At 49.6% G+C, this 20,288-nt stretch overlaps 1 protein-coding gene across 4 annotated transcripts in view; it reads left to right on the top strand.

Moving 5' to 3' along the window:
- SEPTIN6 (septin 6) overlaps positions 1–20,288 on the top strand; it is a 139,818-nt gene that overhangs the window by 25,165 nt on the left and 94,365 nt on the right. The window lies entirely within an intron of this gene.

Here is a 20,288-nt window from a genome sequence, read left to right as displayed (position 1 = left end):
AGTCAGGGGAAGGGCGGGACTCTGTACAGAATGTCAGCACTGAGGGCTGGAGCATGCTTTGCATACTCCACCCCCCTCACTGTGCACAGTGGGGCACCAGTTTCCCGCACTTTCTGGGCACGCCCACGGCCCCCTCCTCTCCTCAGGACGCCGGCAGCCATTCCTGTCAGCTCTTCTGACGCTGGAGGGGGGAGACAAGCTCTGGGAGACCCAGGCAGGGATTCTGGTGGCCACACAACCGCTTTGAGCGGCCGGTAAGCAGCACCTCTGGTGCTGGCCCCACTTGTGCAGAAGTGTACTTATAGATTATATGATTATAGGCTATATTTTACACTGTATAGTGCACGGTTGATTTTTGGCTATATACCCTCCTGGGTTGCTCAGGGGAGACAACAGCATGGCGCCCACAAGAAGCAGGGGTGCCAAAACACAGGCTTACTATGCTGCCTGCGCCGCATGTACGGCTTCACTACCGGCAGGTTCCACTGACCCTCATTGTGTGCACTGCTCGGCCCCTGTGGCACTTACTCAGCCGGAGCCCCTGCTAAGGGTGGCCCAGGGGGAACCACCTGCTAACACTGTCCAGGTGACATGGACAGAGTTTACAGTTTTTACTGAAAGGCTTTCTGAGACTATGGCTAAGATACTAGAAGCTTTGCAGTCCAGACCGGTATCTCAGACCATGGGCACTGTGGAATCATTGCCACCTGGTTCCCCTCAGTTGGAACAACCATGTCCCCCCGGGGTGTCTCATAGATCCCAGGGTGAGGTCTCTGACACGGACCGCAGTCCCAGACCGCCTAAGCGACCTCGCTGGGAAATTCCCTCGACATCATCACATTGTTCAGGGTCTCAGCGGGAGGACTCTCTGTATGATGAACCGGAGGTAGCTGATCAGGATTCTGATCCTGAGGCCGCTCTCAACCTTGATACTCCTGATGGGGACGCCATAGTGAATGATCTTATCGCGTCCATAAATCAAATGTTGGATATTTCTCCCTCAGCTCCTCCAGTAGAGGAGTCAGCTTCTCAGCAGGAGAAATTCCGTTTCAGGTTCCCCAAGTGTACAACGAGTATGTTTCTGGACCACTCTGACTTCAGAGAGGCAGTCCAGAAACACCGGGCCTGTCCAGATAAGCGTTTTTTCTAAGCGCCTTAAGGATGCACGTTATCCCTTCCCCCCCTGACGTGGTCAAGGGCTGGACTCAGTGTCCCAAGGTGGATCCTCCAATCTCCAGACTGGCGGCTAGATCCATAGTTGCTGTGGAAGATGGGGCTTCACTCAAGGATGCCACTGACAGACAGATGGAGCTCTGGTTGAAATCCATCTATGAAGCTATCGGCGCGTCTTTTGCTCCAGCATTCGCAGCCGTATGGGCACTCCAAGCTATCTCAGCGGGTCAAGCGCAAATTGACGCACTCACACGTACGTCTGCGCCGCAAGTGGCTTCCATAACATCTCAAACGTCGGCATTTGCGTCCTACGCTATTAATGCTGTCCTGGACTCTGCGAGCCGTACGGCGGTTGCAGCCGACAATTCGGTGGCAATACGCAGGGCCTTGTGGCTACGGGAATGGAAGGCAGATTCGGCTTCCAAAAAGTGCTTAACCGGTTTGCCATTTTCTGGCGACCGTTTGTTTGGTGAGAGATTGGATGAAATCATCAAGCAATCCAAGGGAAAGGAAACATCCCTACCCCAGGCCAAACCAAACTTGCTCCAACAAAGGAGGGGACAGTCGAGGTTTCGGTCCTTTCGGGGTGCGGGCAGGTCCCAATTCTCCTCGTCCAAAAGGCCTCAGAAGGATCAGAGGAACTCCGATTCATGGCGGTCTAAGTCACGCCCTAAAAAGACCGCCGGAGGTGCCGCTACCAAGGCGGCTTCCTCATGACTTACGGCCGCTTCACAACGCATCCTCGGTCGGTGGCAGGCTCTCCCGCTTTTGCGACACCTGGCTGCCACAGGTAAAAGACCGTTGGGTGAGAGACATTCTGTCTCACGGTTACAAGATAGAGTTCAGCTCTCATCCTCCGACTCGATTCTTCAGGACATCTCCGCCTCCCGAGCGAGCCGATGCTCTTCTGCAGGCGCTGGGCACTCTGAAGGCAGAAGGAGTGGTGGTCCCTGTTCCTCTTCAGCAACAGGGTCACGGTTTTTACTCCAACCTGTTTGTGGTTCCAAAGAAGGACGGGTCTTTCCGTCCTGTCCTGGACCTAAAACTGCTCAACAAACACGTAAAGACCAGGCGGTTCCGGATGGAATCCCTCCGCTCCGTCATCGTCTCAATGTCTCAAGGAGATTTCCTTGCATCGATCGATATCAAAGATGCCTATCTCCACGTTCCGATTGCTCCAGAGCATCAGCGCTTTCTGCGCTTCGCCATAGGAGACGAACACCTTCAGTTCGTGGCACTGCCGTTCGGCCTGGCAACAGCCCCACGGGTTTTCACCAAGGTCATGGCTACAGTAGTCGCGGTCCTCCACTCTCAGGGTCACTCGGTGATCCCTTACTTAGACGATCTGCTGGTCAAGGCTCCCTCTCAAGAGGCATGCCAGCACAGCCTCACCGCTGCTCTGGAGACTCTCCAGAGTTTCGGGTGGATCATCAATTTTCCAAAGTCAAATCTGACACCGGCCCAATCGCTGACATATCTTGGCATGGAGTTTCATACCCTCTCAGCGATAGTGAAGCTTCCGCTGAACAGGCAGCGCTCACTACAGACGGGGGTGCAATCTCTCCTTCAAGGTCAGTCACACCCCTTGAGGCGCCTCATGCACTTCCTGGGGAAGATGGTGGCAGCAATGGAGGCAGTCCCTTTCGCGCAGTTTCACCTGCGTCCTCTTCAATGGGACATCCTACGCAAATGGGACAGGAAGCCGACGTCCCTCGACAGGAACGTCTCCCTCTCTCAGGCGACCAAAGCTTCCCTTCGGTGGTGGCTTCTTCCCACTTCATTATCGAAGGGGAAATCCTTCCTACCCCCATCCTGGGCGGTGGTCACGACGGACGCGAGTCTGTCAGGGTGGGGAGCAGTCTTTCTCCACCACAGGGCTCAGGGTACGTGGACCCAGCAAGAGTCCTCACTTCAGATCAATGTTCTGGAGATCAGGGCAGTGTATCTTGCCCTGAAAGCTTTCCAGCAGTGGCTGGAAGGCAAGTAGATCCGAATTCAATCGGACAACTCCACAGCGGTGGCTTACATCAACCACCAAGGGGGAACACGCAGTCGGCAAGCCTTCCAGGTATCCGGCGGATTTTGATGTGGGTGGAAGCCACGGCCTCCACCATCTCCGCAGTTCACATCCCAGGCGTGGAAAACTGGGAAGCAGATTTTCTCAGTCGCCAGGGCATGGACGCAGGGGAATGGTCCCTTCACCCGGACGTGTTTCAGGAGATCTGTTGCCGCTGGGGGATGCCGGACGTCGACCTAATGGCGTCCCGGCACAACAACAAGGTCACGGCATTCATGGCACGTTCTCACGATCACAGAGCTCTGGCGGCAGACTCCTTAGTTCAAGATTGGGCGCAGTTTCAACTCCCTTATGTGTTTCCTCCGCTGGCACTGTTGCCCAGAGTGTTACGCAAGATCAGGGCCGACTGCCGCCGCGCCATCCTCGTCGCTCCAGACTGGCCGAGGAGGTCGTGGTACCCGGATCTGTGGCATCTCACGGTCGGCCAACCGTGGGCATTACCAGACCGACCAGACTTGCTGTCTCAAGGGCCGTTTTTCCATCTAAATTCTGCGGCCCTCAACCTGACTGTGTGGCCATTGAGTCCTGGATCCTAGCGTCTTCAGGATTATCTCAAGAGGTCATTGCCACTATGAGACAGGCCAGGAAACCAACGTCCGCCAAGATCTACCACAGGACGTGGAAAATATTCCTGTCGTGGTGCTCTGCTGGGGGTTTTTCTCCCTGGCCATTTGCATTGCCCACTTTTCTGTCCTTTCTTCAGTCCGGATTGGAAAAGGGTTTGTCACTCGGCTCCCTTAAGGGACAAGTCTCTGCGCTCTCTGTGTTTTTTCAGAAGCGCCTGGCCAGACTTCCACAGGTACGCACGTTCCTGCAGGGGGTTTGTCACATCGTCCCTCCTTACAAACGTCCGTTGGAACCCTGGGATCTGAACAGGGTGCTGATGGTTCTTCAGAAACCACCGTTCGAGCCAATGAGGGATATTTCTCTCGCACGCCTTTCGCAGAAAGTGGTTTTCCTAGTAGCAGTCACTTCACTTCGGAGAGTGTCTGAGCTGGCAGCTCTGTCATGCAAAGCCCCCTTCCTGGTGTTTCACCAGGACAAGGTGGTTCTGCGTCCGGTTCCGGAATTTCTCCCTAAGGTGGTATCCCCCTTTCATCTCAATCAGGATATCTCCTTACCTTCTTTTTGTCCTCATCCAGTTCACCAATGTGAAAAGGATTTGCACTTGTTAGATCTGGTGAGAGCACTCAGACTCTACATTTCTCGTACGGCGCCCCTGCGCCGCTCGGATGCACTCTTTGTCCTTGTCGCTGGCCAGCGTAAAGGGTCACAGGCTTCCAAATCAACCCTGGCTCGGTGGATCAAGGAACCAATTCTCGAAGCTTACCGTTCTGCTGGGCTTCTGGTTCCCTCAGGGCTGAAGGCCCATTCTACCAGAGCTGTGGGTGCGTCCTGGGCTTTGAGGCACCAGGCTACGGCTCAGCAGGTGTGTCAGGCGGCTACCTGGTCGAGCCTGCACACTTTCACGAAACACTATCAGGTGCATACCTATGCTTCGGCAGATGCCAGCCTAGGTAGGCGAGTCCTTCAGGCGGCGGTTGCCCACCTGTAGGACGGAGCCGTTCCGGCTCTATTATGAGGTATTATTTACCCACCCAGGGACTGCTTTTGGACGTCCCAATTGTCTGGGTCTCCCAATGGAGCGACAAAGAAGGGAATTTTGTTTACTTACCGTAAATTCCTTTTCTTCTAGCTCCAATTGGGAGACCCAGCACCCGCCCCTGTTTTTTTGTGTACACATGTTGTTCATGTTGAATGGTTTCAGTTCTCCGATATTCCTTCGGATTGAATTTACTTTAAACCAGTTTATAACTTTTTTCCTCCTTCTTGCTTTTGCACCAAAACTGAGGAGCCCGTGGGAGCACGGGGGGTGTATAGGCAGAAGGGGAGGGGCTTTACACTTTTAGTGTAATACTTTGTTTGGCCTCCGGAGGCATAGCCTATACACCCAATTGTCTGGGTCTCCCAATTGGAGCTAGAAGAAAAGGAATTTACGGTAAGTAAACAAAATTCCCTTCTTTTTTTTTTTTGAGTTTTGCATTTACATTAACCGTTAATCTCCACATTTTTTCTTGTATCTGCTGCTACTGACAATTTACAGACAATTGTGGTGTCTGCAGGAAGTCTTCATTTCTTCTTTTGATCATTTTAAATAGGATTTATTATAGACTAATTCCTACTTTTTGTTTTGTTATCAGTCCTTGTCATCATGGTTTTATAGTTGTTGTTTGAATAAAATTATTGGGTTTATTTATATTACTAGTCGTTTGCGCTTTCTTCTTGTTTTTATGCATAATTCCTACTTGTTTAGTTAACAAACGTTTCAAAGAGGAATAACAAAAGTTATACCAAAGGGATGTGAAGATTTTCCAGAAAAATGCTCTAGTTCACCTTAAACTTCCAATATACTCTGTAAATGAGTACCGAGCACCTGAGTGTCAAAATGCTCGTAAGGTACACCGAGTAGTTTGCACATCCCTAGTTATAAGAAAAGCTATTTCCAAATTATTTCATAATGGACACATCTACAACAGAGGTGCTGGGAGTACTTCCAGGAGTTGTCCCGTCTTCTCTCCTTACATCAGGGGTGGGGAACCTTTTTTCTGCCGGGGGCCATTTGAAAATTTCTACCAACCTTCAGGGGCCACAAAAAATTATCGGCTTGAAAATTACCCTAATATATTTGGTCAAACAATTAATTAACTTACAGAAACCAAGGAAAAAAATTGTGAAAACATACCCTGCTGTAACTAAATAAAAGCGTAGTGCATATAAACATAGGGTACTTAGTAAACACTGTTTTTTGATCAAAAAAAGCATAAAGCTATCCCACCAAATGTCAAGGTGTACCCAGTTGGGATAGTACCTACACTCTCTAATATTAAGACCTTACCATGGGTCTAAAATAATCCTCAATGTGGCTAAGGGCTGAGAGCGACCGGGTCCCAATGTCGCGGGCGGGGAGGAGGGTGTCAGCACACTACGCTCACCCCTTCTGCTCGGGTCCGGCGGCTGCTGCTCAGTGGTGGCTCGAGCGGTGGGCCGGATCCCGGGGGTTTCTCGAGCGGCACTCCTCGCCCGTGAGTGAAAGGGGGTTTGTTGGGTGTGGGAATAGTTATTGTCCGTGACGCCACCCACGGTTGTGGTGATTTCACCACCGCTGCTCTATACGGGGCTCCCGGGGATGGTGATGCGGAGCAGCCAGGTGTTGTGTTGCCCCTCCGTGGGTAGGGGTTGGTGATCCCGGGGCCCGGTGATGGTGAGGGAGGTGCAGGGCCTGGTGGGCGCAGGGACGCGGGGGCAGCGCTGTGCCTTGCGGCACTGTGGTACTCACTCAGCCTGAGACGTTGACACAGTTTTTACGGTAAACCAAACTGCTGGATAGACGGTCCCACGGACGGCTGCACTTGCTCTCCCGGTAGGTGACGGTAATGTCCCTTTTCCTTGCACCCTGGTGTACTTGTTGGTTGCGATGGGTCCCCACCGGTAACCCGCTCCCCGGCTTCAAGCTGGACCGGGGGAGCTCTACTCTTTGCCGGCAGGCGCTGGCCCTAAGAAACGGGTGCCTTGGCGGTGGCGGTGTCTCTTCTACACTGGCTGGGCTGTTGCCTTCAATCGGGACTTGGTTGTTGGGGGATCTACGTCCCCTTCACTGACGGATTCGGCAAATTATGGCGACTCCAAGCCTTGCCGGGGTCCGAGAGGCCCCTGCCCTGGTGCTGACTGTCCTTCGGAACACTGCTCCAGACCGCCGGGCACACAGCCTACGGGGTCCTTCCAGGAACTTCCAAACGGTCCCCCTCCAGACAGTCACCGCCGTTGCTGACCTTGCTGACCTGGTCCTACACAAAGCTGGACCCTTCAGGCTTTCTTTCTTTACTACTTTTCTTCCTTCACTTTCACTTAGCTGTTTACTTTAGCCCTGTCTAGGCTACTCCTCCACTCCTTCCACTTCCTCCTCCCTGACTAGACTCGACTGCACTCAAGCCCTGCCTGGGCTAATCTGCCTGGTTTCTCCCGCCTCCAGAGCTGTGTCCTCCTCGGTGGGCAGAGCCAACCGCCTGGCCCACCCCCTGGTGTGAATCATCAGCCTCTGGAGGAAGGCAACAAGGATTTTTGGTTAGCTTAGATGTTCCTACCTGGGATGTAGGGTGTGACCTGTGTCCCCTGGCTTGCCCAGGGCGACACACCAACAGGACACAGTCAGGGGATGCACAGAATGAAATGCCCAGCTCACTGGGAAGGGGGCAACACCCTATTTGTACTGAATACAAAAAAACTACATAAAAACAAAAAAGTGAGCCAGAGTATGAGATGGTATACATGGAACTTGTGAGCTCATGTTCACACTGGCCATGAGACAAAGAGAAACCAAGGAAAAAATTGTGAAAACATACCCTGCTGTAACTAAATAAACTAACTCCTAACAGAGGCTCCACGGACCTTTTTGATTTGTAACTAAATAAAAGCATAGTGCATATAAACATAGGGTACTTAGTAAACACTGTTTTTTGTTCAAAAAAAGCATAAAGCTATCCCACCAAACGTCAAGGTGTACCCAGTTGGGATAGTACCTACACTCTCTAATATTAAAACCTTACCATGGGTCTAAAATAGGTCTCAATGTGGCTAAGGGCTGATAGTGACCGGGTCCCAACAGGACACACAGTCAGGGGATTTGTTTTTATGTTGTTTTTGTTTTTAATTAATTAACTTACCCCTACACCCCAACTGTGCGTTTCGGTCATGCGCACTATGAAGCCGGGTGTATGTGTCCTGGCTTCAAACTGGTGTAGTGCACATGACCGAAACTCCAGGGTCATGCGCACTGAGCCGAAATCCAGCGTTGGGCAGCGATGACAGCAGAGAGTTGAGTGAGATCATCCTCTGACGCTGCACTTCCATTACCATGTTAGTACGCTAAAAGGGATGATTAGGCAAGGATTAGGAATATGCACCCAGAACGGCTTGTGGTTCTGGGTGCATATTGGACCTGACAGGTTCCCTTTAAAAGTCTCTCCTCCTTTCAGTAGAGCTTTCACAAACTGCTTCTTCAGTCCCAGCTTAATGTGGAGCAGTGGAAGGAGAACTTTAGTGGGCTCAACTAAACTTTCTACAATTATGTTCATGAGTCTAGGTTGCAAAGACGTTTTCGTTGGCCAACTTTTTTGGCTCCAGTGATGAGGAGTCCTTTCACGGTTGTCCCATTCACGCAAAAAGCATGGGTACTTCATGTAGCCTCCTTGCTGCCCAAGGAACAAGAGAACTTTCAGATCACCACATTGACCATCCTTGACCAAGTTTTAAGTTTAGGCAGTGCTCAATCTGGGCAAGTGAGTGCTATCACGGGAGAGGACTCACTATAAAACCTGGCTCAAACAAGGCTGTTTAAGTAACTACTCAACATTTTTTTTTTTTTTTTTATTTATTTTTTGTTAATTTTTTTTCATTTTGGAGTGGTGCTTTAAATCTAAGTCCTGTGCCCCTGTCTTATACGTACCTTCTGGCGACTTCATCTCCTATCGCCGCCTCGCCATCGGTCTACTGTGATTTGTTACCTGCCGGCAGTTCTGGTGTTTCATGGAGAAGAGCCAGAGGTCACAACTCAATACAAGTCTATGATAGCCTTGTTGTGGCTCTCCTAGACTTGTATTGAGAGCTTGTGATGTAACTTCTGGCCAGTCACAAGTTACTGTTACAAAATGGTACTGCAGGACCCTTGAGTGACATCTGTAAAAGATGAAGCTGCCGGAAGGTGATGGATCATGACAAGTGGCAGGTGACTTGCATTTAAAGTGCTAGTGCAGCACTGAAAAAAAATCTAAACCCTGGAGTGGTGCTTTTAACAATTTGCTGCTGGAAAAATTATTCTGTAGATATGTGTAAAGGGAGATGGTGTTTGTACTGTATAACCGGGTATATGTCACATTTGCCCAATGATTGTTTCTCTGTATTATTTTATTATAATTATGCTATTAATGGTATGGAATTAATTTTGGAATACATTCTGGCATTAAAGTGAATCTGTCACCGGGTTTTTGCCACCTAATCTGAGAGCAGCATAAGGTAGAGGCTGCTTAGTGTAGTTTTGATACAATCACGGTTTAATCAACAGTAGATTATCATTACATGACTACTTGGAATGCTGCAGGTAGTCCAGCGTATTCATGAGCTCTGTATAACTGCTAGATCTGCAGCAGAGAAAACATTGATTTTATCAAAATGACAGCATACAGCTCAGTAAGTGACACATCGCTGGAATCAGGGTCTCTGTCTCTACATTATGCAGCTCTCAGATGGGAGAGCAAAATCCTGGTGACAGATTCTCTTTAATGCACTCTAATCACCCCCCCCGTGTGACATTCTACAACAGTCATGTTCTAATGATGTCCAGACTCTCACCAGACTCGATAGATGTCTCATGTTCATAAAGGCCGCATGAGTGTTTAGGGAATTAAATCATAAAAGGGCAGACTATATGAATATTACATTCTGCTTAGGCCGGTTGTCTAGTTGGTATGGTTAAGCTGCTTCTCTTATTTTCATCTTTGTTTCCTGAGCTCTGATGCACAAACCTATATTTTCAGGTTTGTGGTAGAGCTCCTCTGAATTGTGTGCATCGTTTCTGCAAGTCGTGGTAAAATTGAAGTATTATTGAGCCACATCCTTGGTTTTGTCTATGAAAATTTTACTGTGACTTGAAAGTTTCACAATAAAAGAATCAAAAGTTAGTAGAGATCTACTAGAGCCTCCATCTTTGCTAAGTGTAGCCCAGGAGATACATGGAGTCATGAAATTTGTGTGAGTCTGGGATATGTAGAAACTTTGAATCTGTGCTAAGTAATACTAGCGTTTTAGGTTCCTTTCACATTGCGTTTTTCTCTACGTCCACAGGTCCCGTCGGAGGATCCGTCCGAACCGCCCCTCCCCTACTCTGCCAAGCGTGTTCCGGACGCATGCGCCTGGCAGGGCCATTCACTGCTATGGAGCGCACTGCGTTAGCGTGTGCTCTGTTTTGTGCCATTTTGCGCACATATACGTTTCTGCAGACGGACACCCGAACGTAGGTGATGGGTCTATGTATGTCAGTGATTCTGGTACGTAGAAAGAAAAGCACAAACGTATCAGAATCACTGACGTGTGCACCAGGCCTTAGGATGAGTTGCGCGGTGCCACATCTACATATCTGAAAACCAAGTCCATCTGTGTGAGAGAATAAGCACACGAGTGTGTGGTAACACTGATTCCTGTAGATTACGGGGGAATTCATTAAGATGTTTATGCCAGAATTCTGTGTAAAATACCTTGTCGCAATCTTTTGGTGCAAATCAGAAGTTTACACTTTAATCTTGATTAGCTACACCAGTGTGGGGGGGGGGGGGTGTATTATGGATGGGGTGCGGCTATACCCGCTCGTCGCATGCATGATAACTTGCACCACTTTTGTGGCGTAACTTCACAAATGTATTCCAGTCCCTGACTTAAGTGCATTTCTGGTGTGTGGTGCCTGCCTGTTGACAGATGCGCCTAGGTGTATACTCCAGCGAGCCACTTCAGTAAGAGTGGTGTCCACAACGCCAGTCTCTTTAAATTGTCCTATACGTGTTCATTTTCAGCTGTGGTCTTCCCTTTGAAATTTCGGCTGCACGGTGGCTTTGTACCCTTTGTGGATTTCTTTGTAGGGGAGATCGGAGCCCTCATCAGGACCCGTTGAAGCAGCCATCATACACCGCGCTGCCCGCATCCTCCTGCATCCATGTTTTTTTATCACTATTTGAATATATTTTATGGGATGGTGAGTGCCACCTTTTTCAGTCTAATGGTTTTGGCATAGCCATTACTCACCAGGTTGAGCACCATGATTTCCCAGCAGTCAGACAGTGCGTTCCTGCTTTATCCCCTTGAGAGGAGTTTGATGGTGGCGGATCGCGTCTTTGATTTTTTTTTTTCTTTTTTCCAAGCTCTGAATAGTCATCTAATTTCAGCTGCACAAAAAAAATTGTTAGATATTCATGTACTGAATCTTAAAAAGCCGGAGCATGGAGACGGTACGTGCACATGGGTATAGGGCTGGTTTTGAGATAGGCGATAATAAATGGGACCACAAAGATCTGTGTCAGGACCAATACTTTTTAATTTGGATAAAATGGCTTCAAGGGCAAAAAAACCATAGCAGTTCAATTATAATGTAATGCAACTAGGCCACAGTAATTGTAGTGCTGCATACATATTACATGGAATAAACCAGGGATAAGAACGGGAGAAGCTCTTGGGTATTCTGGATAAGAGCAAGCTGCAGTACTCAATGCCAAGCAGCAGCTAAAAAGGCAAATAGAATTTTAGGGTGCATTAAAGAGCGAGAATCCTGTGATCCCAATGTAATATTATCCATCTATTTATTGAATTCTGTTTTGTGTTCCATATTCTAAAAAGACTATGGGATAGGAAGTCTTTGTTATAGTAAGAGGTTGGAAAATTGGACTTTTTGCTATGAATGGGAGGTAAAGTGTAGCACAGTAAAGGCCACTTCACACATAACGAGATCGCTAACGACATCGTTGCTACATCACAGTTTCTGTGACGAAACAACTACTTCACCAGCGATCTCGTTATGTTTGACACCTTCTAACGATCCGCCCCCCGCTGTGAGATCGTTGGTCGTTGCTGAATGTCCTGGGCCATTTTTGGCTCGTTGGAGTCCTGCTGGGCAGGATGGATCTGTATGTTTGACACCTACCAATGATCTCATTAACGACCTAGATGAGAACTTAAAAGTGTGACACATAGGCGTGTAGTTGCGTCACCTTTTCCATGCCCCCTCTGCACCGATTGGTTGGCGCTGAGAACAGTATTGCGTTCTATTGGGTATCACTTCATGCTTTGTTCCTTTTTGAACCTTGCTTTTAGGATAGAACCTGCGACTCCACCTGGATTCATTCGTACTTTGTTCCCGATTTCTTGCTTGCTTTTCGGATCGAAGCTGAAGTCGCAGGTTCTATCCTCAAAGCAAGGCTCAAAAAGGGACAAAGGATGAAGCGATACAAAGTTGCCTTCTAGGCCGGCCGCCTAATCAGAACGCAGTATTGGCCACCAATCGGAGCGGAGGGGTGTGGAAAAGGCGACGCATATGCACGCCTACGTGGCTTACAGTGTCAAACACTACGCCCCTATTTCAGGTCGGAATCGTTACATAGCTGCTGTGTGACAGGGTCCCAACGACCAACGAGATCGTTATTCAGGTCGCTGCATCGTTACCAAAGTCGCTGGGAAAATGACTGTGTGACATCCCACCAACAATCTCACCAACGATTTAACAACGATCCGGAAACTGTGACGTAGTAACTACCTCGTTAACGATCTCGTTATGTGTGACTGGACCTAAAGGTGGTGTCACACATAGCGACATCGCTGCTAAGTCACCATTTTCTGTGACGTAGCAGCGACGTCGCTGTCGCTGTGTGTGACATCCATCAACAACCTGGTCCCTGCTGTGAGGTCGCTGCTGAATGTCCTGCTTCATTTTTTGGACGTTGCTCTCCTGCTGTGAAGCACACATCGCTGTGTGTGACAGCGAGAGAGCGACGAACTGAAGCGAGCAGGGAGCCGGCGTCTGGCAGCCTGCGGTAAGCTGTAACCACGGTAAACATCGGGTAACCAAGAAGCCCTTTCCTTGGTTACCTGATATTTACCTTAGTTACTAGCGTCCGCCGCTCTCACGCTGTCACTGCTGGCTCCCTGCATACGTAGCTGCAGTACACATCGGGTAATTAACCCTATGTGTACTCTGGCTAGGAATGCAGGGGACAGGGTGCCGGCACTGGCAGCGTGAGAGCGGCGGACGCTAGTAACTAAGGTAAATATCGGGTAACCAAGAGAAGTGCTTTCCTTGGCTACCCGATATTTACCTTAGTTATGCTTCCACGCGTCGCTGCTGGCTGGGGGTGGTCACTGGTCGCTGGTGAGATCTGCCTGTTTGACAGCTCACTTATGTGCAGTGGCCACTGAACTCATCAGGAGGTTATCAGACTCCCATTGATCTCCTAATCTATGAAGAGGTCATCAATATGTTAAGCTGGGTTCACACATGGCGACAGCGACGTCGCTGTTACGTCACCATTTTCTGTGACGCAACAGCGACCTTATAAGTCGCTGTTATGATCGCTGCTTAGCTGTCAAACACAGCAGAAGCAGCAGCGATCATAACTACACGCGTCGCTGTGCTACATTTGCAGAGCAGGGAGCCGCGCACACTGCTTTGCGCTGGCTCCCTGCTCTCCTAGCTACAGTACAGATCGGGTTAATTACCCGATGTGTACTCCAGCTACATGTGCATAGAGCAGGAGCCGGCACTGGCAGCGAGAGCGGCGGACGCTGGTAACGAAGGTAAATATCGGGTAACCAGGGAAAGGTCTTCCCTTGGTTACCCGATGTTTACCGTGGTTACAGCTTACCGCAGGCTGCCAGAAGCCGGCTCCTGCTCCCTGCTCGCTTCATTTCGTCGCTCTCTCGCTGTCACACACAGTGATGTGTGCGTCACAGCGGGAGAGCGATGACCAAAAAATGAAGCTGGACATTCAGCAACGACCGGCGACCTCACAGCAGGGGCCAGCTCGTTGCTGGATGTCACACACAGCGACAGCGACGGGACGTCGCTGCTACGTCACAGAAAATGGTGACGTAGCAGCGACGTCGTCGTTGTTGTCGTCGCTGTGTGTGACACCACCCTTAGTCTCAGATAACGCCTTTAGGCTACATGCGCAGCTGAATCTTTTTGTGTTCACAAACTGCAGCCAAAACTGCACGATGTCAGAGAGAGCCTGAAAATGTCACAAAAAATGCTTGTAACTGTAGGTGCGTTTTTGTTGCGTTTTTCACAACATGCGTTTTTGCGACAAATGTTGACAAAAATGCAGGAAGAATGAACATGCTGCATTTTTTTTCTTGTCACAAACCTTTGACAAATAAAATGCTGACAAACTGCAATGTGCGCATAGCAAATCTGACTTCTCATAGACTTTGCTGGGAAGTCAAATGTCAAAGTTCTGACAACAAAACTGCAGCCAAAAACGCAGCAAAAAACGCAGCGTGCGCATGTAGCCTTACACATAATTTACACTGGTGATGAGATCTTTGGGCCCGGTCTCCCCAATACAGCGGTTTAGAAAATAGGGTTTCAAATTTTAACAGTGCACAATATCTATATATCAATATTTTACATTAAGAAGGTATTTTCCTTCACCTAATCATAAAAATATGAAATTGGTGGGTGAAGTTATTCTGGATATTGTTCCTAATATTAAAGGGGTTTTCCTAAAATGCACGTTTGGCCTTTGTCCACAGTATGGGTGTTGAGTATCTCATACCTCAGTGCTATGCTGCTGGAGCATCTATCCGTCACTAGAGTAATGGTTCACGTGCTTGATATTCATACCCCTCCTGTCTTACTGTTGGATATGGGAAGGCCATATTTCTCTACCGATTCATTTGGGGGACAGGAAACCATGAGTGTATACTGGATATGGGAACCCCTCAGTGCGAGCATCAGCGATCAGACACTTTTATCTTTCCTTTGGATAGGTAAGCAAGATCAACTCTTGGAAAGTCTATACGTTTGAGGACTGAGGAGACATAGGGTACCGTCACACTTTAGCGACGCTCCAGCGATCCCACCAGCGATCTGACCTGGTGAGGATCCCTGGTACGTGGCTACATGGTCGCTGGTGAGCTGTCAATCAGGCAGATCTCAACAGCGACCAGTAACCAGCCCCCAGCCAGCAGCTACGCGTGGAAGCGATGCTGCACTTGGTAACTAAGGTAAATATCGGGTAACCAAGCGCTTGGTTACCTTGATATTTACCTTGGTTACCAGCGCACACCGCTTAGCGTTGGCTCCCTGCACTCCTAGCCAGAGTACACATCGGGTTAATAAGCAAACCGCTTTGCTTATTTACCCGATGTGTACTCCGGCTACTTGTGCAGGGAGCCGGCACTGGCAGACTGAGAGCGGAGGACGCTAGTAACCAAGGTAAATAACGGGTAACCAAGCAAAGGGCTTTGCTTGGTTACCCGATATTTACCTTGGTTACAGCTTACCGCAGGCTGCCAGACGCCGGCTCCCTGCACATTCAGATCGTTGCTCTCTCACTGTCAAACACAGCGATGTGTGCTTCACAGCGGGAGAGCAACGTCCAAAAAATGAACCAGCACTGTGTGTAACGAGCAGCGATCTCACAGCAGGAGCCAGATCGCTGCTCAGGGTCACACACAGCGAGATCGCTGATGAGGTCACTGGTGCATCACAAAAACCGTGACTCAGCAGCGATCTCGCTAGCGATCTCGCTATATGAGAAGTACCCCATAGAAGATCTAATGTTGCGTGTGTTCCTCTCCTTGGTATAACATCCAACGTTCTGGATAGATATATGATCGTATTGTTTTAGGAGGAATATGTGGACAATGTGCAAGCAACAATCACTCGCTTTGTTCCAGGATTAGAGAAGCTTTGTTCAACAACTTGCCAATGTATAGTACCACTATGTTCTGTGTACGAATTACATACAGTAGGCCCATGGAGAAAGAAAAATATATATTTGCAATATTTGGACAGTGACTGAACCTTCGTGATTTGGCCTCTGCATGCCACTATTTTTTATTTAAAGTGAAACAACTGAGATGTAATTGATTATAAGATCACTCAAGTGTAGGTTATAATCTGTCACCAAATATGTCTCTTACTGTTGTGTCAATAAAGGTGATATACCCTGTTTTTCCAAAAATAAGACCTCTCCCAAAAATAAGCCCTAGCGAGAATTTTCAGCATTTTCAGAGCAAGGCTTAAATATAAGCCCTCCCCCGAGAATAAGCCCTAGTCGCGGATCAATAACGAAATGTCCGTGCAGCTAAAAAAGTTAGATACTGCAGGACACTTCATTATAGACAGCGGGCACCCCGCAATCACACTTACAGATGAAAGGGCAGAGGACCTGCATTAATCGCACCCCCACACACATCCGATCTCACACAAAAACATCGTATCGCACACACAATCAGATCGTTCACATAAACAACGAATCACACACACATCAGATCACACACACACACCACATCCAGCAACACCGATTTCTTCTCGCCAGCAGAATCCTGAGATGCTGTGCAGTAGAGCGCAAGGACCTGCCACAATGCTAGCTTACAGGACCTGCAAATACGTGATCATTCCCTGCGGCCTGAAGCATTCTGTAACGCTGGATGTGATGAATAAGTGTGTGTATGTGTGTGTGTGATCTGCGATCTGCTGTGTGTGAGTGTGTCAGCCAGAAGCAGGGGAGGACGGCATGCAGCACCCACTGGAGATCACAGGGAGGAGCTGGGAGCCACGCAGATGTCCGGGTCTGGTAAGTATGAGTCTCCTGGGAAGTGGGGGGTCTGCTTTTTTGGGGGGTAAACTTACCCCCTAACCTTGTTTCTCCAAGAATAAGACCTCCTCTAAAAATAAGCCCTGGCGCTTTTTTGGAGGGCAAAAAAAGTATAAGACAGTGTCTTATTTTTGGAAAAACACGGTAGTACCGTATGTAAAGGTTCATTCTGGGATCATTGCCTCTAGTGTTGAAATTGTGCTATGTAATCCAAAACATCAGCTGAAGAAACTGGATAAATCCTGTAGTTATGATTGTTGGGTATGTTGTCCTTATAGACAGGAAGGTAAATATGTACAGAGGTATATCTGGACCACTTTAGTGCAATGGACTGTATGTGCTATATCACCGGAGGAATCGGATATCTGTGAAGTCGTGGCACTAGACCGCTGCTGGACGTGGAGTCTGTCTGTGTAATCCTGCAATGTCACAATTTCGACACTAGAGGCAATGATCCCAGAATGAACCTTTACATACGGTACTATATCACCTTTATTGACCCGACAGTAAGAGACATATTTGGTGACAAACCGATTATAACCTACACTTGAGTGATCTTATAATTGATACACAAGCTCTGATAAAGTCCAGTCTGACAAAGGCCAGTGGCTGAAACATCAACTTTTTGTGGACAACATCATATAACGTTTATTGCAAATAATTCTTTGATCAATAAAACAAATTTTGCATGGAAAATTCTTAACTGTCCTTTTTTTTGTGGGAGTAAATAGTGTGCTGGAGTTATCCCTACTTTTCTTTTCTTTGTCGCTCCATTGGGAGACCCAGACAATTGGGGGTGTATAGCTTCTGCCTCCGGAGGCCACACAAAGTATTACACTTTAAAAAGTGTAACCCCTCCCCTCTGCTATACACCCTCCCGTGCATCACGGGCTCATCAGTTTTTATGCTTTGTGTTGAGACTACCGCGCCGACCGTGCCTGTTTGTCGGCCGCGGTTTATACTTTAGTCACACATGCACACAATGCTCCACATTTTAGTCAGCAGCAGCTGCTGATTATATCGGATGGAAGAAAAGAGGGCCCCTAACAGGGCCCCCGGCATGCTCCCTTCTCACCCCACTGAGTCGGCGGTGCTGTTAAGGTTGAGGTACCCATTGCGGGTACACAGGCAGGAGCCACATGCCGTTTTCCTTCCCCATCCCTTAGGGGCTCTGGGGAAGTGGGATCCTAACCGGTCATCCAGCCACTGGGACCGGGCTCCCTCCGCAGCCCCTGGGGGAATCTGCAGGACAGGAGACGGAGTATCGTCAGGGACATGGCCCTGCATCTACAGGTACTCTGTGTCCCCGTTGGGACGGTGCATGAAGCACCTTGGCCTCAGACGCAGCTGCGACTGCGGTGTGGATTTTTTGTCCCTCCCCTCAGAACGCCGGCAGCCATTGTTATAATTCTGCCGATGGAGGATCTCAGAATCTGCTCCACTGCTCTGGGAGAGGGGGATCCTAACCGGTCGCCATGCACTGGGACCGGGCTCCATCCGCAGCCCCTGGGGGATTCTGACGGACAGGAGACTGGACATCATCAGGGACAGAGCCCTGCATCATAAGGTACTCTGTGTCCCCTGAGGGACGGTGCATGCAGCATCTGTGTTACAAATGCCGCAGCGGTTGCTGAGTGGTTTGTGAGACTGGGACTACCGCGCCGACCGCGCCATGTTTGCCGGCCGCGTTTTTAAATTTAGTCCCCGGCTCTTGCGGCCTAGTACCATATACTCCCGTTCTCAGGCCTGCCAGTCAGGGATAACGACGGGACGGCCGACTGGACGTCGGCAGGGAGGGCTGGAGCATACGTTGGTATCCTCCTTCCCCCTCACTGAGCACTGTGGGGCACCAGTTTTCAGGTGCTGACCCCCCTTGGTGCCGCAGTGTATATATATATATGTTTATTTATATGGTATATGATCTCACTGTTCGGCAGCATTATTTGCCTTTGGCTGTATACCCTCACTGATTACTCTGCGGACGACATGCTGTTGTCTGCTCTTAAAGAGTAAGGGTGCCAAGGTACTAGACAACCTGTACCTCTTGTGCGGCTATATTACAGGCAGGTTCCACATACCCTCATTGTGTACAATGCTTGGCCCCGAGGGCACTCACTCAGCCGGAGCCTCCGGCACTGGTGGGACCCTCGGCCAGGTGGTACCGCCGGTTTCCACTGCACAGATGACAGGGACAGAGTTTGCATGTTGGAATCAACAAATCTCTAAGTAGCTTTCACATTCCAGGACTCAGTCTATGGACAGAGGGTCTGCTAAGATACTGGAAGCCTTGCAGTCCAGACCGATAACACAGGGCCAGGGAGCTGTGAGTTCATCGCTCCCGGGCCCCTCTGGGTCGGTACAACAAGGGGCTCCTGGGGTAACACCCAGATCCCACGGTGAGAACTGCGTCACGGCCCGCGGCCTCTGATAGGCTAAGCGGGCCCGCTGGGAACCTTCCCCGACTTCATCAGGAGTGCGTGTTTCGATCACTCTAACTCCAGAGGGGCCGTCCAGAAGCACAGCACGAATGCCACTGACAGGCAAATAAAGCTTATGATGAAATCCATCTATGAAGCCATAGTCGCATCTTTTGCTCCAGCCTTCGCAGCCGTGAGGGCACTCCAAGCTATCTCAACTTCTCTGGCTGAGATTATTGCGGTTGCACATACCTCTGCCCCGCAGGTTGTGTCCTTCACTTCTCAGGCGTAGGTTTTTTCGTTCTACGCCATGAACGCCGTTCCTGGACTCTGCGAGCCGTACAGCGGTAGCATCCACCAATTCGGTGGCAGTCTGCAGGGCCATGGGGCTACGTGAATGGAAGGCAGGCTCTGCTTCCAAGAAGTTCTTAACCGGTTTGCCATTTTCTGGCGACCGTTTGTTTGGCGAGCAATTGGATGAAGTTACTAGACAGTCCAAGGGAAAGGTATCGTCCTTGCCCCAGTCCAAGGGTTTCGGTCATTTCGGTCCTCAGCAAAGTTCCGTTCCTCCACGTCCAACAGGTCAGAGGAGGGCTAGAGGAACTCCTCTGCATGGCGGTCTAAGTCACAAGGCGGCTTCCTCATGACTTCGGCCTCACCAAGACCGCGTCCTCGGTCGGTGGCAGGCTCTCCCGCTTTTGCGACGCCTGGTGGCCACATGTCCAAGACCGATGGGTGAGAGACATTCTGTCTCAACGTTACAGGATAGAGCTCTGCTCTCGTCCTCCGACTAGTTTCTTCAAAACATCTCCGCCCCCCGAGCGAGCCGATGCACTTTTTCAGGCGGTGAACACTCTGAAGCCTCGATGTCACAAGGAGACTTCCTAGCATCAATTGACATCAAGGAGGCTTATCTCCATGTGCCGATCGCACCCGAGCTTCAACGCTTCTGCGTTTCGCCATCAGGGACGAACACTTCAGTTCGTGGCACTGCCATTCGGCCTGGCGACAGCCCCACGGATCTTCACCAAGGTCATGGCAGCAGTGGTGGCGGTCCTACAGGGCCACTCGGTGATCACTTACCTAGACGATCTTCTAGTCAAGACACCCTCCTGGGTGGCATGTCAACTCAACCTGACCATTGCTCTGGAGACCCTCCAGGGGTTCGGGTGGATCATCAAATTTCCAAGGTCAAAACTGACACCG

This window comes from Anomaloglossus baeobatrachus, chromosome 9 (assembly GCF_048569485.1).
Source record: "Anomaloglossus baeobatrachus isolate aAnoBae1 chromosome 9, aAnoBae1.hap1, whole genome shotgun sequence".
Classification (NCBI taxonomy): domain Eukaryota; kingdom Metazoa; phylum Chordata; class Amphibia; order Anura; family Aromobatidae; genus Anomaloglossus; species Anomaloglossus baeobatrachus.
This window is presented reverse-complemented; position numbering and strand designations above follow the sequence as displayed.